The sequence below is a fragment of the Marmota marmota genome, unplaced genomic scaffold (genome assembly GCF_001458135.2).
Source record: "Marmota marmota marmota unplaced genomic scaffold, marMar, whole genome shotgun sequence".
Classification (NCBI taxonomy): Eukaryota; Metazoa; Chordata; class Mammalia; order Rodentia; family Sciuridae; genus Marmota; species Marmota marmota.
Window position 1 is genome coordinate 5497496 of NW_025999896.1, and position 23669 is coordinate 5521164.

General features: G+C 40.1%; 1 protein-coding gene and 1 long non-coding RNA gene across 7 annotated transcripts in view; one reads left to right on the forward strand and one right to left on the reverse strand.

Annotated features, from left to right (window-relative positions):
• Arhgap44 (Rho GTPase activating protein 44) overlaps positions 1 to 23669 on the forward strand; it is a 174439-nt gene that overhangs the window by 63977 nt on the left and 86793 nt on the right. The gene's annotated exons all lie outside the window — the stretch shown is intronic.
• Positions 1921 to 12033, reverse strand: LOC125615037. Its single transcript, XR_007345610.1, has 4 exons — positions 11400 to 12033; positions 5910 to 6076; positions 4761 to 4868; positions 1921 to 4056 (listed from the first exon to the last, which is right to left on the reverse strand). It is a non-coding gene; the product is annotated as an uncharacterized LOC125615037 (long non-coding RNA).

Below are 23669 nucleotides of genomic sequence, written 5' to 3' on the forward strand. Positions count from 1 at the left end.
ACCACAAAAAAAAAAAAAAAAAATACACCATGGAGTGAATGCCCAGCTCATGGTGTTCCTTCCAACTGCTGTTCAAGGCTGTCTGTATTTCAGTCGGTCTGAACGATGCCCTATCCATAGGCATGCGTGACCCTGGGGAACCAGGCAGTGGCGAGATGACCCTGGCCTATCTCTCTCATGGTCACAGATACTTGCTTTCAAATATGTGCTTTTGGAGTATTTTCCTTTTTTATTAGAATGGATTTATATTCTTATATAGAGAAAACAGGGACTTCCCATTGTAGCTGTCCTGGTATCTGCAATGGCTAGAAGCTAGGTGACTTCTAGGAAATGAGTTTCCTCTAACAGTATACTTATCTGTCCACAAGCTGAATTGCTTCAGTTGTTCATATTATATGTTTGTTTATATCCATTCCAGGGGCCACTTGTAGATTTATTCAGTAGATATCACCAGACTTTGCTGAAGATTATTTGTGATTTGAGACAAGATCTGCTTTTAAGGGGATAGGGTCACTAAGATGCACTCAGCCACCGTTAGCAGGCTGGATTGCCACTGATTCTGTATCTCCTTTTACTACCCGTGTTCCTTGCACAAGGGACCCAGTAGGTTCTCTTGGAGGTATATTTTAAGATGTCAGAATTTACTCACGCTTAGAAGAAAGAAAAGGAGTAAATCTCATGCCAAGTTGTAGTAAGCCTTTGGCTATGTATTAGCCCATGGTGTGTGGGCACAGAATCCCTATGAATGGAAAGTTTGCTATTCTACAAACATGCAGGTCAGCCAAAAAGGGGAACCCTGCGCACAGTGGCCATATCCTATTCCCTTCCTTTACTTGCCTGCCCTGTTAGTTGTGATGGGACTCTGTAGTCCACAGCTAGAGTCCCCTACTGACTATTCTCAGGAGCCAAGGAGGCTAGGAAACCCCACTCCCCTCGCCTCAGTTGCTGGCCAGGGTAGTGACTGTGTTGACCAGGATCCCGCAGTGTTGAACCAACCCTAGGCTGAATGTCAACTGTCTCAGACACTTTCCCCACAGTTTAAGCCCACGGCCTTATCTTGGCATTTTGAGTTTTACTCTGAAAGTTGCATGAGGGGCAGGGGGGTGAATTAAAGAAAAAGATCCCGGTATAGATCAGGAGCTGCTATGGGTTGTGTCCCCTCAAAAGGTGTTGAAAGCCTAACCCTCAATACCTGTGAATAGTACATCATTTGAAAATGGGGTCTTTGCTGAAGATCAGGTTAAGACGAAGTCATTAGGGTGGATCCTAATCCGCGTGACTGTGTCTCAATAGACAGGAGACATTTGGACACAGAAACAGATATGACCTGATGGAAGGTGATATGAAGACACAAGAAGAGCCACCCGGTTTCTGCCACCCTTGTGGACTAATGCAGGACCCTTTCGTAAGGCCTAGAATAGAACTGCCCTCCTCTGTCTGGTCTGAGTCCATTATGCCATCAGGTCTGGTCGGGGCCAACAGACTATCTTATTATCATTACTCAAAATTTCAAGATTGCTTTGCTGTTCATACTTTGGGTTGGCACCAGGGACTGCTGATGGTTCCCTGACACTTCTGGTACTTTCCTTTGGTACTTCCTGAGCTGCCCCAGCTTACTGTCCTTTTGAGTACTACCTGTCATCTCCTGTTCTACTAATGCACCAGAACTTGTTTTGAGCTGGTGAAAGATTCAGAAGAGAAGATGATGGTCAGGAAGGAAAAAGGGGAAGAAGTTTTTATCATATTCACAGCCACTAAAAGCGTGAGGCACAGCACAACATGCAGGGCCGCGTGGGAAACCGGGATGAGCAGGCAGAGTGGGAGGGGAGCGGCGAGCGGGAGCCTTGATTGCAGATTGCACAGGAAGGTGTGGGTAAAGCTAGGAAGCCAGTGGTACAGACGTGTGACTGAATAGTTTGAACAGTTGCAGCGGGGTTCAGGTGTGGTCCCCAGAGATCTGATTCCTGCCCTGTAGGGTTTGGAGCAAAGGAATAGCATTCCCTGTTGACGTCTGATGGACTGGCAGAGGGTATGGATTCTGGATTCGTTGGTTTGCACATCCGAGGCATGCTGACACGTGAGTTGTTTGTTACCTGTAGGAATTAGTTAACCCTGGGTCTATAAGATCCTAAATTCCAGAGCATCATGAATACAGAAAGCAAGAATTAACAGTGAGTGCATTTACGTTATCCAGCTCTACACGTTTATACAACTATGTGTCTCTACCTGCCTTCTGCCAATCTGTGCTTTGAAGGATTCACAGTCAGGTTCATGAGGCTCTTGACAAATATAGTCTCTGTAGCATATGCAAGATGTACTCAGTTAATTGTCAAAAGACTGTCTGGAAAACTCACTCCTATTATTTACTGCCCTCCACCCGTGGACCCTCATGTTCCATTTGTGTTTTTTGTTTTGTTGTTTTTCCATTCCCCATTCCTCTGGGGATAGCCCTCTGCTTTGCTTCAAGGAACCTTTTCTTCCAGCTCTTGGGCCATGTCACCTAAGTGAGACTGGTGACACCCTCAGATTTAGGGGTGTACTATTGTAGTAGATAGGACATCAGAAGTCCCCTAAAAGCTTTGTTCTCGGGGTGGGTGCTCCGGGGAGGTTGAGGAACCTATAGGAGGTGGGGCCTCCTGAGAAGTTATTAAGTCATTAGAGGTGTGTCTTTGAAGAGGATTGGGGGGGCTTGGCCCCTTCCTCTCTCTTTGCTTCCTGATCATGGGGTGAGTGGTTTTGTTCTGCCATACATTCCCACTATGACTTGTCATAGGCCTCAAACCACAAGGTTGACCAAGCGTGGACTGGAACCTCAAAAACAGGGAGCCAAATTAATCTTTTTTCTCTTTACAAGGAGTCCTTTCAATAAGCATTTTCTCAGGCATTTCATTCTAGTCATGGAAAGCGGACTAACGCACACGTTATTTGGATTTTATGAACCATCGTTTCAGGCAAAGTGAGTGAACCAGATTAGATCAGTCAGGGTGAGTATGTTTGTGTGTGTGATGCTGAGTTTGTGGTAAAGTGTTACAGCAGTATATATATGCACGTGTATGTGGTACAGCTATATTGTTAGCAATATGTAACAGTTTACCGTAAGCTTAGTGTCTTCTAAATTAACATAGATTTATTATCTCATGATTCATTATCTCACAGTTCTGGAGGCTAGATCAGACATTTCACAGAGTTAATGTCAAGGTGTTAGTAAGGCAGAGTTCCTCTCTGGAGCCTCTAGGAGGAACTAGTCCTTGCTCTCCAGGCTTCTGGAGCCTGACCAGTGTCCACATGGCCTCTTGCTCTATCTTCAGTGCCAGCAGCAGCGGGCTGAGTCCTCCTCACATTTTATCAATCTGACTACTTCTGTAGTCACATCTCACCCTCTGGGCCGTTAGTTTCTACTTTTAAGGCTCCTTGGTGACATTGGACTCACCTGGATGATCCAGGGCATTTCTTTTATCTCAAGGTCCTTCATCAAATCTGCAAATCCCTTTTGTCATATAATGTGGTCATAGTCACAGGTTCTGGAAATTAGAATGTGGATATCTTTAGGGGCATTATTCTGCCTACCACAGTTGGTAATACTTGGTTGTAGGTCTTTTCTGGATCTGCTGGGAGGAGAATCTCCTTCTATTAGGATTCCTGAGCAAATAGGCTTTCATTCTGGAGCATAGGCAGCCATCTTAGGACCATGAGAGGAAGTCTGCCAAATAGTGGGGCCCGCTAAGAAAGCAGACCTGAGCCATGCAGGGAGCAGGACCATGTCCCAGTGATGTCCTTAGTGCCACCAAGGCCTACTCTTCCTTCAGACTTCTTGGTCATCAAGTTAATTTGTTTCCAGCTACTGTCGTTATATTTCTCTTGCTTCTGAGGTTGATAACAAAGGCTCTTCAGTGCTCTTTGGAGCAGAAGGTGCAATATATTGAAAACATGCAGATGGATTTCCCATGGGCAGAGTGTTACCATGGCACATTGTTCTGGTGGTAAGAATTCTTCTTTACTTGGGTCCTGATCTCTTTCTGGTCTGTTAATCTCTCAAGTTCTCATCAGTTTTTTCATCTGGGAAATGATGGGGTTGGATGCACAGCATGTTATTGATATCTACATATGAATATTCATTAAACTTCCAAGGAACAACTGAACTAGCCGATCTTTTGAGATCATTATGCTTAATTTTCTTCTTTAACAGTCAACAGAACTAGACCCTCAGGAGCTAAACAGCTTCACTGCAGAGTGAACCACTTGGAAATAGCCCAGTGAGAAACAAGGATTCTTGACTGCTAATCCTATTACACCACATTTCTAAAATTCCTTGACCTAGTTAAGTGAATTCACCTAGAGTGTTTTTTTTTTTTTTTTTTGCCTAAAATTTATAAAATCTAATATCATTCAATGAGATAACTCCAGATGTTTTGAGTCTCAACCTGAGAAATGACATAACATTTAGAATGTCTTCTTTCGCTAAGTATATTTTTATGAAATGAAATTATTGTATTATGTCAGTTTCTTCCCATTATACCTCTCACTGACAGTCTTTGAAGTACCAAAGAGGCAGATGGTTCCAGCATCTTCTCAAAGCCACTCCTAAGACCAAAGAGGAATACTGAGTCCTTGAAACAGGAAATTTACACAACAAAATACAAATTAAATCTGGGGGATTCTGAGATCTGTGAGATTGAAAGTAGATTCAGTCTGAGGTCTGAATTACACTTTGTGATTAGGCAGTGATTAGCATTTACATCTAGTATATTCTAGTGCCTCACCTCACTCCTTCAACACCGGCCCATGAGAAGCTGTTCAGTTCTAACTCTTGTTCCACTGCTCATCACCTGTGGTCAGTGTGCATGTCCCTGATTCCCCTCGTTCAACCTCTGGAACAGCATGGTGAACAGATGAAATGGTGGCTGTTTAGGTTATATAATGCAATGTAACAAATCACCCCAAAACAAGTGGCTCAAATAGCAATGACACTTATTTTCCTCAGGAATCTGGTGTTTGGTTAGGGTATATGAAGAACAGCTCATTTTTATTGGACCCACAAGGGCTACAATGGTTGAAATGTGGAGACTTCTGTTTAAATGCTTCTACACTGTTCTTTCTTGTTGGCTATCAGTTTAGACCTTAGGTAGAGCTGTTGGCTGCGTACTCACATGTGGCCTCTGTGTGTGACTTGTGCTTCCTCACAACATGGCCGCTAGGTGACCTCTCTATAACCTCACCTGGGATGTCTTTCATTTCTGACACATTTTGTTTGATAAGGCTATCACAGAGACCTTCCCAGATTCAAGGGGATGAAAACAAATTTTACCTCCTGGGTAGTGGTTGAAGATACTGGCAGGGCATGTGGGACTCCTGAGCAGATAGGCTTTCTATGTGGAGCTATGGGCATCATTTTAGGACTGTGAGAGGAAGTCTTCCAAAGAATGGGCCCCACCCAGAGAGAAGCAGACTTGAGACATTAAGGGGATAGAGACTTGTCTGAGTTTGTGTCTGAGGCCTGGATTTTGTATAGGATATCCAAAAATGAAGGACAGTGCTGGGCTCCGTATTTTTCTCTTTGTGTTTTTCTCCCCCAACCCCTCCTTCCTCCCTCCCTATCTACCTCCTTCCCTCCCTCCCTCTGTCCTTTCCCTCCCTCCCTCCCTCCCTTCCTTCCTTCCTTCGTTCCTTCCTTCCTTCGTNTCCTTCCTTCCTTCCTTCCTTCCTTCCTTCCTTCCTTCCTTCCTGTCTTTCAACTGGTATGAACTGACATGCTTGTATGTTACTTTCCTTAAGACTCAAGGCTGTCTGGAAGGAGCGATTTGATTCTGTTGGCAAAAAGAGATTGAAAGTGGATCCAATCTGAGGTCTGAATTACACTTTATGATTAGGCAGTGATTAGCATTTACATCTAGTATATTCTAGTGCCTCACCTCACTCCTTCATACCGGCCCATGATAAGCTGTTCAGTTCTAACTCTTGCTCCACTGCTCATCACCTGTGGCCTCACTGGTATGGTTCCTGAAGAAGGACTGATTGTGACTAGGCAGAGATGCACCACAGCTCAGAGGAGGTCTTTCTCAACTAGAGAGCACCATTCCTGTTGAAGCAGGAGCAAACAAAGATATGGAAGGGAAGTTTTAAAATGCATTAGGAAGTATAATTATAGTGCAAAGTAAATAAATAAAAAAAGACTTTTTAAAATTAAGAGCATTATTTCCACATTACAATTTTTTTCCCCCCAGATATGGTAAAAACATGATTAGTGCTAGGAACATAATTGCTCTTCTGGAAAACCAAGGGAAGCAAATTATTTATTCCACAGAAGAAAGATACTTGGAGGGAAAAGACAAGAATCTTGGAAGACAGATTCAAGAGGCTTAACATGAGTCATAAGAGGACCCAGAGGAGAGGAAGCTAGATAGAAGAGAAATTGTAGTTAAATAAAAGTAAAGAAGAAAAGTTGAAAAGTCAGGGAGAGTTAGTGAATGTTTCAAAAACCAATATTTCCTGGTAAAATGCTAGAATTTTATAGATAAAGAGAAAAATTGTATATCTGAACAGGCAGAATTGAAAGAATTAGTTTAATCCAAGGCTTCATCATCAGCATCAGAAGGGGATAGAATATTACCAGTAAACTTTTGGGACAAAACTATTGTGATAGAAATCCCTCTAACAGTATCTTGGGATTGAGTTACACTTGAGAAAGAAGGAGGGATTACTAGAAGTGAGTGGAAGGATCTGGAATGTCCACCTCTTGTCTCCAAGGCACCATGACAGGTCACAGTTTTAAGAAGGGGAACCGCATTTATTCAGAGTACATCTGAGGTTCTGGGGCACAGGCGGGGACACTAGAAGGGGGACCACAAAGCGCTGGCATTCATTTTGTTTAGTCATGGGCTTCTCTGCTGTCTCATGAAGTAATCAGGGAATAGTAAGTAGCCTTACCAAAATACAGCCAGCTTATTGCATCCATAGGTTCAGCCAACTGCCAATCAACATTTGAAAAAGAAACCGCATCAGTTCTAAGTATGTCTGATTTTTTCTTTCTTACCAGTATTCCCTAAACAATACAGTGGAAGAATTAGTCAAGTAGCATTTATACTGTATTAGTTATTTTAAGTAACAGAGAAATGATTCAAAGTATACAGGAGGTTGTACTTATGTTGCATGCAGAAATTATACATTTTATTTTATATAAGAGACTTGAACATGTGTGGATTTTGATATGGGGAGGGGTCCTGGAAACAATCCCCTGTGGATACCAAGGGACAGCTGTAACATTGTATGGATCTCTTGTACTTCTACCCAATGCCAAGGACAGGATGGGAGTGGACGGTCTGCATTTGTGGTCTTCGTCCTCTGTGGTAGTGAATTGTGTCCACAGTCCTGTACCTGCATCCCAGCCTGCTTCCTTCCCAAGGCAAAAATTTGCAAGTCATACAGGAATTGTGCACTGAGATATTTTGTCATTTTCAGTGTCACTTGTACCTTGGAGACCTATATTTACAAGCCACTTTCCGCTGGACTTAACCATAGGTTTATTTTTAAAACCGTACCCAGAGCCACGGGCCAAAAAAAGACCTTGGCAAGTCATTGAGTCCATCCTCACACATTAGAGAGAATTATACTTAAGTTCCACCTCAGGGGACCTTTTGTCAATGACACATATCAGGGAAAATACTCAGAAGGAGGGCTTGGAATTTCTTCACCTTCGGGTGCTAGCTGGGCATGTAGCTCAGTGGTAGAGTCCCTGCTTAGCATGCACAAAGCCCTGGGTTCCATCTGCAGCACACGCAAAAATGCAACAACCTGAGATATTCAATCCCTTTCATTAAAGGGACATTTTTCATATGTTTACAGCTGTTCTATTGGTCACCGACCAGAATAGCACTGTGAGCTCTGAAAAACAAGGTAGCAAAACCACAAGCCGAGGGATAATGTGGTTAGTGCACTGACACTTTTTTCCTCTTTCCACATTTGTTTTACTTGGTGCATTATAGTTGCACATAATGGCGGGATTCATATTTGCACGCAGAATAACAATATAATCTGGCTAGTGTCATTCTCCAGCACTTCCCCTCCCTCCCCATTTCCCACCCCCTGCTCCATCTCCTTTACTGAGCTCCCTTTGATTTTCTGGAGACCCCATCTTTCTATTATTTTTTCATCTCTAGTTTCCATATATGAGAGAAAACATATGAGCCTTGACTGAGTTTGGCTTCTTTGGCTTAACATGATGGTCTCTAGTGTGTGTGTGTGTGTGTGTGTGTGTGGTGAGAGAGAGAGAGAGAGAGAGAGAGAGAGAGAGAGAGAGATTGATTTATTTTTTAATCTACTTATCTGTTGATGGACACCTAGGCTGGTTCCATAATTTGGCTATTGTGAATTGTGCTGCTATAACTATAGGTATGCATGGGATCACTGTTGTGTGATGACTTTAATTCTTCAGGATAAATGCCAAGGAGTGGCACAGCTGGATCATATGATGCTTCTAGGCCTCCTCTTCTGAGGAACCTCCATACCCGTTTCCACACTGGTTGTACTAATTTACACTACCACCAACAGTGTAAAAGCTTTCCTTTTTCTCTACATCCTCTCTAGCATCAATTATTCTTTGTACTTTTGAGGACTGCCATTCTGCTGTTGTGAGATGAAATCTCAGTGTAGTTTCGATTTCATTTCCCTAACTGCTCATTTCCCTAACTTTTGACTTGGTTAAAAAAATTCCTGAATTTTTTCCCATGTTTGTTGACCATTGTATTTCTTCTTTTGAGAAGTGCCTGTTGAATTCATTGGCCTATTTATTAATTGGATTATTTGATTTTTTTTAGTGTTCAATTTTTAAAATTTCTTTATATAGTCTAGATAGTAATCTTCTGTCAGAAGAGTAGCTAGCAAGGATTTTTCTCCCATTCTGTAGGTTCTTCCTTTACATTCCTAATGCTTTCCTTTCCTGTGCAGAAGCTTTGTAATTTGATGCCATCCCGTTTATTAACTCTTGGCATTATTTCCTGAGCTTTAGGGGGTCCTATTGAGAAAGTCACCACCTGTGCCTGTGTGCTGGAATGTTGATCCTACATTTTTTTCTAGAAGTTATGTGGCTTCCCTGGTCTATTTCCTAGGTTTTTGATTCCTTTTGAGCTAATTTTTTTTTTGACTGCATGGACACTTTCGACTATTCTATGGCTCCATGGTCTCAAGGTAAACAACCCCTGAAACCACAAATGTTCCAAAGCCCTCAGCACAGTGACAGTGAGAGCGTTAATGGAGAATGAAGTAGATGCTCCCGATGAGTCAGCTTGGGCTGCCCCATCAAAGGACCAGATGAGGGAGTCTTAACCAACACACAGTAGGTTCTGAGCTAACCAATACACAGTAGGTTCTGATGCTTCTGGGGCCCACGGTCAAGAGGTCGGCAGGGTTGGTCTTCTCCAAGGGCTCTCTCTTTGGTTGTAGGTGGTACCTTCTCCCTGCATATTCTGCTGATCTCCCCCAGCCTTCCTATGTGTGTGTCCTAATCTCCTCTTCTTCTAGGGACACCAGTCATATTGGATTAGGGTATACCCTAAAGACCACTTAATTAATACCCCTGTCTCCAATCTGAGGTTCTCATTGTGTGGAATTTTCGCGGGGACACCCTTCAGCTCACAGCAACTGCAGAGATCTGATAACGCCAGGACCATCAAAGTTTTATTCCTAACTCGTGGGAAAACCCCTTCTTCACAGCCCTGTTCCATGTTAACATAAACTGTGAGAGATTAAGAAACCAGAAAGACACTTAAAAATGCATGCTTATAGGGGGTTATCTCTCGATATATAATATATGTATTTATATGTTATGATATATATATTTGTTTGATATATATATATGTATATGTATGTATGTATATATATATATTTCCCCCCATTCCAAAGGAGCATAAATTATTTGGAGGATACAAGAAGTCTTATATTTAAAGATTTAGTCAGGACATTTGAAGTTTAAGTTTTTTTTTTTTTTTTGAGAAGGGAATATTAATCCCAGACAGAAAAACCTCTTTGGGAAAGATTCATATTGTCAGAAGGATTCAGAGAACAATGAAGAGTTGGTAGGATTCGAGATTTTAAAATAATACTTTTTGCCGCAGTCCGGCTGCAGCAAAATAACCGGGGGGTGACGAATAANACCGGGGGGGGGGGGTGATGAGGAACTTGTGTACATTGATACAGCAGGAGTGGGAGCCATTTATTGTAGGACAGGAGGGGTATATATACATTCCACACAGCTTATCTTAATTAACATAAATTAGATACAGCAGTCAACCAATAAGGAATCTCCACACTTAATGGCTCGCTGGCATTACTTCACAAACCACTCCCTCTGGCAAAATGCCAGGCACCATCCAGACTTGTTTACAGACCCTAACACTTTTAGAATGAGCAAGAAAATTCCCATTTGGGGGACTAGGGGAAAAGTGCCATTTGAACAGAATCTAAAATTGATCCAACACTTTAAAAAAACTCCTTGTACAAATGTAGTCATGTGGTTCACCTTAGGAATATTAAGATATATCATTTGTAATTTGATTTTTTTCATAAATTTGTCATATGTATACAATATATTCCTGTTTACATTATTTTGAAGCATATTGACTTTTTATTTTAAAATGTTCAAAAAAAATTATAAATCATTCCAAAATACATACAACATAAAATCCACCCTCCTAGCCATCTTGAGGTGCCTGCTTCCGTGGTGTTCAACAGTCCCATTGCTGTGCTTGCTCCCAAGCAGAACCTTTTTGTTTTACCTTGTTCAGCTGAAACTCTACACAGGTTAGAGTTGAGACCATAACGCCCCTTCCCCGGGGCCCTGGCAGCCCCCTTGACAATACATTGTACTTGGTTTTCCTCAGCATATACCTATTTGTAACTTTTCTTTTTACTCTGTCTACAGTCCATAGGGGTAGATTGGGAGCCTGCCCATTAGCACCTGATAGATCTGTAGTAGCTTAACTGTCTGTCGGATAAAGGTCATCATTTTAGTTACTTAGATGAAAGTCCATTTACATAAATAACCCCCTTTAGAGTCTTTAAATAAATGGACTTTTGCCCCCACTCCTTCTCAGTATGGATATTTTCATATCCATGGACAGACTTATCTATGGATAAATCTATATCCATTCTATAAAAGGATGGGGACAAAAGATGACATACAAATATAGACCTTCATACAAATATACATACAAATATAGAGCAGTTCTGATGATATTTTTCTCCATCCTTAATTATTTGTTGAAAGTGAATTCTTCGAATTAAATGACTTATTACCTTCTACCTTCTATTGTCTACCTCTCTTTTAATATATATATTGCCGAGTTGCCCTCATGTACCAAATAGTACTTCCAGAGCAGTGAATAGGCATACCTACTTTACATACTTACAGAGTTTTGGAGATCGTCCTTTAAAAAACAAAAAAGTCGCACATGGTTTTTTGAAAAATCAAGTAGTAAAGAAGAGTGTGTAATAAAAGCGAATTAGCCATCCCGACTGGATCCATCTCCCAGTCCTGCTCCTTGGACCACACCGCTGCTTCAATGGCTTCTGTTTTTAGTTCCTCTGCTTGTTAATCTCCACATCTCAAAATAATATTCTTCTACTATTGCATGTGCACGCACGCGCGCGCGCACACACACACACACACATTTGTAGCACACTGGGTTACTTCCTTCTGGTGAGATAAGGTTTTAATTCCATGATATGATCCTCAGTCTTTCCATTACCCATCTCTTAAATTGCTGCATTATCATTTCCCTTCTATTTAAATCTCTCTGCATTTGCCAGAATAGTGGTGTGTCCCTGGACTGGCTTTAGTGAGTGCTGAGGACTGGTGCTCTTCTACCCCTTCCCTCCCCTCTTCTTTTCCACCTTTTGCTTTTGTCAGCTGTTCATTTTATTTTCTCTCCGTCTTTCTTTTCCTTCTTCCCCCTTTCAAATTCTTCCTTTGAGATATATATATATATATATATATATATATATATATATATATATATATGTATTTTTTTTTTTACATTTTGAAGGTCCATAAAGTTTATATTCATTCCCTCCTGGAATCATGATAAGATCCTCATTGCTTTGTCCAAAGGCTCAGTCTACAAGTTTAAAGTCCATTAAATACTTCTACTGTGGCTACTTGCAGACTGTTCATGGGGGACCTAAGTGACATGTTGATTCCATTTCCTTCTCTGTCAGGATACTTGTTCTACATAAAGGAAAACTTACCTCCTACCAAGGCCAGATGGCTTCTGTTTTCTTGCATTCTGTAAATTATTCAATCACACATTACTTTGATCCCTGTATGAATCCTAACTTTCTTGGGTATTTTTTTTTTTTTTGCCTGGACTGTCTTGTTTTTCCTATCACAAAAATTATATGCCTTCCTATCTTCCAGTTTACTCATCCCATCTGGTATTTTTATAGCTTTGTTCATCTTGGAGTCTGCTGAATTCTAATTTGGATTTACTGCTCTCTAAGCCTCCTGTAGGTCTAACATCCTGAGATTTCTTTGTGCTGGACCTGGGTTAGTTCTAGCATTTCTTATTTATTTATTATTTTTTAAAATACATGACAATAGTGGAATGCATTACACTCATTATTACATATATACAGCACAGTTTTTCATAACTCTGTATATAAAGTATATTCACGTCAAATTATGCCATTATACATGTACTTTTTTTGCATTACAGTTCTTAATACACATGTATAGCATATATACACATATATACCATATAGCATTTCTTAAGGGAGTGTATTTTTATCTTTTTTTTTTCTGGAGTACATCCTCGAGGAACTTTCTCAGAAAAGGACATCATCTAAACATGATTTTGTCTCTATACATTAACATAATAAAAATTTTTAGATCAGGTGAATTTTCCTTCAGGATTTTGGTATTTTCCGTCAGGATTTTGGTATTGCTTTGTTATATTCCAGCATCGATTATTGCCAATAAATTCTGCTTTCCATCTGATAGTTGTAGTTTGATAACTTCTTCGTCTCCGAAGACCTTTCAAGATCTCTTCCTTATTTTTCACTGTGGCCTGACAGCCTAGGACCCTTTCAGCTAGAGGATTGTGTATTTTGTCAGCTCTGTGAAAATTGTTTTTTTTCTCTCTTTCTCTTTCATACTTTCTCATTCTGTTTTCCCCTCTTCCTCCATTTCCTGGAACATCTAATATAATTTCCTTTCTGAAGTATTTTTTTCCTGATTCTACCTTTTTCACAGGATTCTGTTTTTGTCTTATGGGTGCCTTTGTCTAGAAACCAGTAGGGATTTTTTGGTTTGTTTGTTAATCTAAACATTCTCTGGGCCCAAATTAGTTCTGTTGTATCATTGTTTTCAAAACAGATTTGTCCCAACATTAGAATAACTCTGCCACTCCTTTTCCCCTCACCTGTCCCCTGACTTCCAAGACAGTCTTCCTGTCCTTAACTTAATTCTCTTTTTAAATAGCTTTTTGTTGCTGCTAAGGGATAGCTTCTGAGAGATTCTCCACTATTTCAGCCCTTCCCCCAGGTCTCTGCCTGGTAGATATTCCCAGCCTCCAAGGTCTGCCATGCCCATTTCCTTCAGAAAACCTTTCTCAGTGACACTCCCAAACCTCTCCTCCAGTCTCACTCCTGTACAGCTTAATATCATTTGAGAAATTTTAGGAAAAAGCCAATCATTGCTCTAATGATTTTAAGACTGGAGGAATTATTGGAAATTCCAAGAACATCGAATAATTGTACCTTTACTCAGAATGAGATTCACCTTAAAATGTGATTGTCCATCATCAGTGTATTCAGCTAGGACTGCGTCCCAGCTGTAGTGATAGAAACCCCCCTCACAGCAGTTTCGGAACGATTGCCTCTGTAGATAAGCCCAGGCATAAGTGGTTGGTGGAGTTGGAGCAGTAGCTCTCTAATGTCAGGTCTGAATATCTCTGTAGTTCACTCTACCCATCCTTCATGTTTCCAAGATGGTTGCTGATGCTCCTACCACCATGTCTGCATTCAAAACAGGAAGAAGATAAAGAGCCTGGCAGCTGTTGTCCTAGTCTTTCCTTACCAGGAAGACAGAGCTTTCATAGATGAAAGCACAGTTCTTTCTTTTGTCTCATGGCCTAGGACCAGGTCGTATGTGTATTCCTGTTTTCAAAGGAAACTGTGACAACGTGGGCCTTCCACCTTTTAAAGTGGGAGGCGATAAAGAAGACATGGTTGATCAAGAAGAAGCCAGTTTACATTCGGCCACAAGAGCCCTGCAGGGAACGGGTGGCGTTTGTGCTCATTTGTGCCAAGGTTCACACTCTATTTTCATAAGCATTTGTAGACCGTCTACAATGTCACAACACTGCGGTGGGTGCAGACGTGATGGGCATCCCAGAGGGACTTGTTTGGGGGACAAGGGGAAGTTAGGAGGACCTGGAGCTTAGAATGTCTTAGGCAGAGCTGGGGTAGAGAGAGACAGGTCCGAGGGTAGGCGATGGCTGGGGGCAGAAAGTGGGGAAAATGTAGATGACCTTGAAGAGAAGGAACTGCTGACTGCAGATGGGCTTTAGAGCAAGGATTTGGGGTTTTATTTCACTGGCCAGGAAGTCTAAATAGGCATCAGAATCTTTTGGAGGGCTTGTCAGATCACACCGTGCTGGACTGTACTCCCAGAGAGTCTGATTTGATTAGTCTGAGCAGGGGCCTGGGATTTTGCATTTCTAACAAGTTCTAGAAGAGGCCCTGATGCTGCTGGTCCATGCTCAACCCTATGGCATCTTAGACTGAGGCAGTGATTTGATGCAGAGTAGCCCAATTTTCTCATCTTAAAAAAAAAAAAAAATGGGCACGACCACCACTCCCTCACTAGTTTTAGGAGGTGCAATTAAATGAAATTTATTTTCTTAACTTCTTTATTTTTCTTCTGGCATCTGGAGCCTCATCAGGGAGAAACTTCCTAGTTCTTCCTAGAAGGAACAAGTCACTTGCCTGCAAACCTACATTGATATGCAAACCAGCTGATCCAGACCAGACCCAGCTCTTTTTATCAGACTCCTGCCATCCAGGCCCTAAATCATTCCAGGGCCAGGCACTGGACAACCAGGGACCAGCCCTTAGAGCCCAGGGCCTAACTGAATTATTAAGACTCCTCAACCATAAGCCAGCTCACTTGCTTACCAACTTTCCCATTCCTTCCTACAGGAACCTCAACCAAGGCTTCTGCTCATACTCTCACCTTGTTCTAGTCAGTTGTTTTTGCTGTTGTGAAACTAAAAGACCTGGCAAGAGCAATTTTAGAGGAGGACAAGTTTATTGGGGAGCTCATGGCTTCAGAGGTCTCTGTCCACAGACAGCAGGCTCCATTCCTCAGGGTTCGAGGTGAGGCAGAACATCATGGTGGAAGAGTGTGGTAGAGGGAAGTGGCTGAAGACATCACATCAGGAAGCAGAGACTAAGCTCATTTTACCCAATATACACCCCAAAGGCATGACCCTAGTGATCCTCCTCCTCCTCCAGCCACACCCTACCAGCCCGCAGTTTCCCCTCAGTTCGTCCCTATCGGCAGGGACTGCAGGTGAAAGAATCTGATGAACATTTTTTTTGTGTGTGTGCGTTTGCTTTTGATTTTCATGAACATCATTCATGCAAAGTTTATGTCTAAGTAAGTACCTAGTCCTTGGTTTTTGTTAATTTTTATCATATCTTCTATTGGTTGCACAGATGACATATTTTTGCATTTTTTTTTTAATGAAACATAGTATGAAAAAAAGCCATGAACCTGCTACAGGAGTTCAGACCAAAACACAGATAATTGTGTTGATGCCACCAATATACGTTTCCCCAGTTCACCAATTGGGTCAAGACTCTTCACAAACCACTCATTTCACCTCTAACCCTTCTTGCATTGTCTCACACAAGAGCTTTGGGGGGACACCTCATATCTACACCAGATTACCCCTCGGTCTCTCTGGCTCCTGCTCAGTGCGGTGCTTCCTCGGGTGGCCTGCTTGGTGTGCCATTGCCGCTGGCTTTGAAGAGCCATGAGTAGAGGCTTCTTCATGATGGTCACTTGCAAGTCCGAGTGTCACACTGTCGATCCCTGATGGTAACACAGCCTGGGTGCATTGCACAGTAGCGATACAGAGCTTGCAAAGCCCTTGCAGAGCCACTTCTAGCCATCAGGCAAAAGGTTGTGACCGTGCATGGAGGGCCTCTTAGGAAGAATGTCTAGAGGTGTTGTGAGTGATGAAGGGGAGATGGAGATGGTTAGATGGGAGCAAGGCTCTGTGGTAGTCCAGGGCCAAGCTCTGTGGTGCCTCCCTTGAGACGGTACAAATAGAAATGGGACCATAGGTACTAAAAAGACTAGCATAAAATTTCATCAGTGTTGCAAATGGACAACGGGTGTGTCTGAAATGGTTTGTGTAGAAGGCACTTTGTGCTTTATAAAGAAGCAGCTTCTCTACTTCATTCAGTGTTTTCTCTGATGACAGCAACGACCCCCGTTCCTCGGCTGGTAGGCCTAATAAATGTCCTTTTGTGCTGAGGCCTGAAAACCGAGGTTGCATGTCAGGGAAGATTTCCGGAGTAAAGATGGACTGTGTACTTTTGTTCAGCTTCACATTCCAGCAGTCTGTTCAGCTCCTGTTGTTCAGTGAGACTGTGCTTATTAAGGATGTCACTTGAAATATGTTTTCCTATTTTTAAAGATTAGCGAATAACTGATGAGCTAAAATCAAACCATTTTGTTCATTGCAGAACTTCTCAGAGCCTTTAATCTTTTCACAGGACTCCTTTCATGGAGAGTACAGTATTCACAGTTTTGCTAACTCATTTGCCCATGGAACCTTTTTCTCCTGAGCATCTTATGGGTCTTTTTTTTTTTTTTTATTTTCATGGAACACATTTTGGGAAATGCCACTGTGACTTAACAGTCTGATGCACAACACTGGTGACAGTCAAGGTTTTCTGTGGGTGGTGTTGATTGTTCTCCTGAAGCACTGTAAGTAGAACAGGACGCCATTTTTTTAGATCAGTTTGCCAGGGCTCCGGTTTGCTTTTAGTCAGTTGAGTAAAAAATTTAAAAAGTCATGACTTGTCCCCCAATGTCAACTCCACAGTGCTGTCATCCTGCGGAGTGACTCAGCTCTTGAAAATGGTCCTTTAGTGCTCCTTGTCCTGATGATGAACGATGTTCTTTGATTTACAAAGATGAGGCTTAAAATACCAGCCTTCTTAAAAATAGCCTCCCTCCTGGGGCTGCCGCCCTTGCTTGAAGATCAGCTTCCCCAAGTCCAGGTCTTCCGGCTGAGGTGCTTCAGGAGCCGGGAAGCAGGGAGTGTGGAAGAGTGGACCTCCTTTTGCTTCTTCCAGCTCTTCCATAACGAATCTTTTTGTCAGTAAAACATGTTCTAGAATTTTCTTAAATCTCTGTGATCTTCAGATAAGCTTATGGCCCCCTACCATTTTTAGGATCAAACTCAAGCAGAATTTGTCTCCAATACAAGATCTTTGGGGATCTTCAAAGGAGAGAGCTGGATGCTATATAGTTACATTATTTTTTTTTATTTGGTTATTTTAATTTATATGTATTGGTGTGTAGTTGCTGCAGCTAGCTAACAAGATGCCCTAAAACTGGGAACTTATTTATTTTTATTTTATTTTATTTTGAGGAGGTACCAGAGATTGAACTCAGGGCACCCGATCACTGAGCCACATCCCAGCCCTATTTTGTATTTTATTTAGTGACAGGGTCTCAGTGAGTTGCTTAGTGCCTTGCAAAATTTTGCTGAGGCTGGCCTTGAACTTGCCATCCTCCTGCCTTAGCCTCTTGAACCGCTGGGATTACATGCATGCAGCACAGCGCCCGATGGTAACTTATTTTTAAGCAAAAAGTAGTTAAAAACTTTAAAGCAAGTGTTACAGTTCATATGTGTATGTGTGCTTGGGGATGAAGCTATTCATTGTAGAACTTTTCAGAGCCTTTAATATTTTAATGGGACTGTAGGTGGAAGAATCTGATGAACATGGTATTTTTTGTGCGTTTGCTTTTGATTTTCATGAACATCATTCGTGCAAAGTTTATGGCTAAGTACCTAGTCCTTGGTTTTCGTTAATTTTTTACCATATCTTCTATTTGTTGCACAGATGACATATTTTTGCATTTGTTATGAAACATAGTGTGAAAAAAAGCCATGAACCTGCTACACGAGTTCAGACCAAAACACAGATAATTGTGTTGATGCCACCAATATATGTTTCCCCAATTCAGTCTTCTTCCCTTTCCCGGAGATAATATTTAAAAATTGGTATTTATAATTCTCTTGCTTTCTTTTTAAAAAAAAAAATTAGTTGGTGCATCGTAGTTATATATTATGGTGGGATTTATTGTTATGTACTTGAACACGTTTACAGCTCAACAATGTAATTGGGACAATTTCATTTCCTAGTACTTCTTTTTTCCCCTCCTCTGTCCTCTCTGGTTCTCTTCCTCTACCCTGTTGGTCTCCTGCAGGTTTTCATGAACCCCCTCCCAACCCCACCTCTTTCTCTAGCTTCCACATATGAGAGACAACGTTGTGATCTTTTACTGTCTGAGTTTGGCTTACTTTGCCTATCGATTCTCTGAAGTTCCATCCATTTCCCTGAAAATGACATAATTTATTTCTTCCCTTTGATTAAATGAAACTCCATGGTGTATACATACCGCATTTCTTTATCCATTCACCTGTTGATGGACACCCAGGCAGGTTCTGTAGTTTGGCTATTCTGAATCATGCTGCGGTCAACAGGGTATGCATGCATCACTAATAGCTTGCTGATTCCCATTCTTTTCTTGCTTTCTTTTTATTTTGCTACATATGTATTTATCCCTTTACAATATGTTGTTTATTGGTGTTTGGTTTTGAGCTTTATGAAAATAGTTTTATTTAAGTAAAATTTTCTATTCAATATTGTACTTCTAAGATTTCACCCACGTTGTTTTGGGTAAATTTTATTTCCTCTCTCTCTCTCTCTCTCTTTTTTTTTTTTTCCTGTATGACATGTCACTACATAAATACATTCCAACTTCTTTATTTTCTTGATGGCTATTTTTTTGAATGCAGATCCCAACCCATTGTGATAGCGAATTTTCAATTTTATGACCTCAGTAGAAAATATTAGTGTGTATCAAACATAGAAAGAAGGAGGATTGTTCTTTTAAAAGGCATTTCATTTGGATACCCAGTTTCAGTGTTAACTGGACTAGAGTTGACACATTGTTTCTACGATGCTTTTGTTAACAATCCTTAGTTCCAGTCCCTGCATGTCCTTATCCTTTAAGACTGACAGATGTCTCAATTTTTTTTTGCCAAAAATGATATGTGTAAAATGGTATTTCTTTATGGTTTTAATTTGCATATTCCTGATCACTAACAAAGTTGGACCAAGTTTTCGTACATCTATTAACCATTACAATTTCTTCTCTTAAAAAAGTGCTAGTCTTTAGTCTATTTTCCCATAGAGGTGATCTTTTTCTTCTTGACTGGAAGGAATTCTTGACACAGTCTGAATATTAATTCTTTGATGGTGATTTTTTTTTACATGAATCTTTTTCCAGTGTCTGGCTTCTTTTTACTGTTTTTAAGAAGCCATTGTAACAGAAATTAATTTTAATGTGAACATATGTTAGTCTTTTAGAATAGTCTTTATTTTCAAAAGTGTAATTCCATGGTCAATATATAAGATATTTAATATTTTTTCCTAGAAGTTTTAATGTCTTGCCTTTTATGTTTAGAGTTTTAATTTATTAGGACTTGACATTTATACATGATGTCGAATAGAAACCCTATTTCTCCTCCTGCCTCCATAAAGAATTGGCCCCATACTGCTTATTAAATAACATTTTTCTCTATCCTTATCAGTGAATGTTCCTGATTGTAGGTGATGACACCCTGCTGTCTGTGGTGTCCTGCCTCTCAATGGCTCTGTTCCTGGGTGTTCTTTGTTCCACTGATCATTGTGAACATTGACATAATTAATTTTTTCACTACTGTGGCTTTTACAAGTTTTGGTATCTGATATTGAAGATTCCCCAGCTTCTTATTCCCAAGGATGATCTTGATTTTTCTTAAGCTCTCTTTTGCATCTTCATATAAATTTTAGACTTCCCTTGTTAAATTATTTTTTTAATTCGTATTAAAATTCGTATTAAAATTTTTTGATTGACGTCTCATTTATATGAACGGACATCGTGCCAACATTAATTATTCTCATTCACAAATGCAGTGTATTTCTCTGTTTGTTTGCCAATATTAGTATCTTTTACTAACTTTAAAATTTTTCTTCCATAGGAATACTGCCCATGTTTTGTTAAATTTATTCTAATTTCTTTGCTGTGTTAAATTGTTTTTTTTTCCACATTTTTTATTTTGTGCATTATAGTTGGACCTAGTGATGGGATTTGTTGTCACATGTTCGTACATGCACACAATGTAACAATATAATTTAGCCAATGTGCTCCCAAGCACTTCCCTACTCTTCTCTCTTTTTAGGAGATCCACCCCAACCTTTGTTTTCCTTTTTAACTCTCTAGCTTCCACAGAGGACAGAAAACATTAGGACCCTTAACCTTCTGATTTTGATATATTAAATTATTTTTAAAATTTGGTTTTCTGAGTATTTACTGACTATATTAATTTTGTTATTCTAATCTTACATCTAATCAACCTTTCTAAACTTTATAATAATTTCTGTAAATTACTTTGAGTTTACTTTGTGGGTGAACATCATCTTCATATGTTATTTTAGTTTTTTTTTCCTTTTCATTTTAAAATCTTTTATTTCAGTTGTTTATTGAACTGGAGAGACCGTGATAATAGGAATTCTTATTTTATTCTTGATTTAAAGAGACTATTTTCATTAAGAATAAGATTTCTAACCAATGTGATTTTGCAACCTGTACACTCAGAAAAATGAAAATTATACCCCATCTGATTCAAATGTATGATATGTCAAGATCATTGTACTATCATGTGTAACTAATTAAAACAAATAAAAAAATAAAAAATAAATAAATATAAGAATAAGATTTCTAGGCATTTTTTTAAAAACATCAAGTTATAGATTTTCCTTTTTTTTGTATTTTTTCATGAACATGCTTTGAATTTTATTAAATTGTATCTTCGAGAAAGTCTTGTTTTTGTCATTTGGCAGTGTGATGAATTACACTTGCGGACTTCTAAAATTAACCACTCTTGCATTCTAGCAATTAATCTAACTTGTTCAAAATGTGCTAATTTATTTTGTCTGGAAGTTTTGTATCCTTGTGTTATTAATACATGTGACTGATCTTTAATTTTCTTTACATTGTCCTTTTCTAGTTTTGGTGTCAAGTCTTAGCATGAATGACACTTTTTTTTTTTTCCTGCCTTCGTATTTTCTTAAGAGTTTGATAAGGAGGTGGAGGATACAGCTCTGTGGGTGAGGCCCTGGGTTCCATCCCCAGCAATGAAAGTAGAGAAAAGGGAAAAACAGACCAAAGAAAATAAATAACTTGGGCTGGGGATGTGGCTCAAGCGGTAGTGCGCTCGCCTGGCATGCGTGCGGCCCGGGTTCGATCCTCAGCACCACATACAAACAAAGATGTTGTGTCTGCCGAAAACTAAAAAGAAAAAATAAATATTAAAAAAATTCTCTCTCTCTCAAAAAAAAAAAAACCTCTTAAAAAAAAGGAAATAAATAACTTGCTATTTCTCCTCAAAAGTCTATTTCTGTTAGAAATACTTTGATGTATCTATTCTTCTCTTTTCCCTTCATACTTGAGTCTTTGTCTTTGTTACAGCCTTTATTTAGCATAGAGCAAGATTTTTTTTCTAAGCTGTCCATCTCTAGTTTCTAAGTGGGATATTTAGTTCATGTGTATTTTGTTATCACATTTAAACTTGTGTCTACATTTTACTTTGTGCCTTCTCTATGTTGCTTTGCCCACCACTGTTTTTCCTTTTGCTTTAATTGTTAAGTTTTTCATGATTTCATCTGTCAGTTTGACAGATATGTACTCAATTTCTGTCCTTGCAGTGGTTATCTTTGAATGTTGATCACGTTTTAGCTTCACAAAATCAAAGTTGTTATTTTAGCTTCTCTAAAGAACAGACACTAGGAGCTTAGAATATTTAACCCCAAGCACTTTCCCTCCTGGATTTGCATGACATTGTTGTCTAATATCTCAGTTCTATCTTTAAAACATTTTTTTTTTCACTTTTAAAATTGACAAAAAGTAATGCAATTAGAGAAATGCAAATCAAAACCACTCTAAGATTTCATCTCCCTCCTGTCAGAATGGCAGCTATTATGCATACAAACAACAGTAAGTGTTGGTGAGGAGGTGGGGGAAAAGGTACACTCATACACTGCTGGTGGGATTGCAAATTGGTGCAGCCAATATGGAAAGCAGAATGGAGATTCCTTGGAAAATTGGGAATGGAACCACCATTTGACCTAGCTATCCTTCTCCTGGTTCTATACCCAAAGGACTTAGAAACAGCATACTACAGGGACACAGCCATATAAATGTTTATAGCAGCACAATTCACAATAGCTAAACTGTGGAACCAAATAGATGCCCTTCAGTAGATGAATGGATAAAAAAAATGGCATATATACACAATGGAATATTACTCAGCAATAAAAGAGAATAAAATCATGGCATTTGCAGGTAAACAGATGGGGTTAGAGAAGATAATGCTAAGTGAAGTTAGCCAATCCCAAAAAACCAAATGCTGAATGTTTTCTTTGATAATAAGGAGCTGATTCATAGTAGGGTAGGGAGAGGGAGCATGGGAGGAATAGATGAACTCTAGATAGGGCAGAGGGGTTGGAGGGGAGGGGATAGGGCATGGGGTAATTAATGATTGTGGAATGTGATGATCATGATTATCCAAAGTACAGGTATGAAAACACGAATTGGTGTGAATATACTGTGTATTCAACCAGAGATATGAAAAGTTGTGCTCTATATGTGTAATAAGAATTGTAATGCAATCCATTGTCCTATATAAATAAAGAAAACAAAAAATTTTCGACTGATGTGTATGATGATAAATAATTACTGTATTGCCATTTTATTTTTATCTTATTAAATGTCACTTGAAAATTTAAAAAAAATTGACGTAAAGTAAGATCTACTCTTTTGATAGACTTCTTTGAGTTTCAACATGTATATAGATCTGCGTAACGCTGCCACGAACAGAATACAGGATGATTCCCTAGTTCCTCTGGGTTGTAGTCAAACCCTGCCCTGCCCCCCACCTCCAATCCATGCCACCTGCTGCTCCCTTTTCCTTACCTGTGGCTTGGCTTTTGCAGCATGGCATACTGTGGGGGTCATTATGCCTGTGGCCTCTTGGAAAGGTCTCTTGTACGCTGAGCACGCTGGTGGTGTGGCTGCGCGTCCCTGTACTTCTCCCTATTCTGTTCCTAGTTTTTGCAGAATGGTGTCCCTGCTGCACCCAGAGCTTATACTGTTGTGCATGTGTCAACTCGCTGTCCTGTTGGGGCATAGGCGGCTTGCCTCCAGACTGTCAGTATTGCAAGTCGAGTTGTACAAGCAATTCACAAGTGTTTTAGAGCTATGTGGATTTTTTAAACATGAAATCTTGATTGCTCCATAATAGCTTTTCTGGGTCACACAGCAAGTGAAA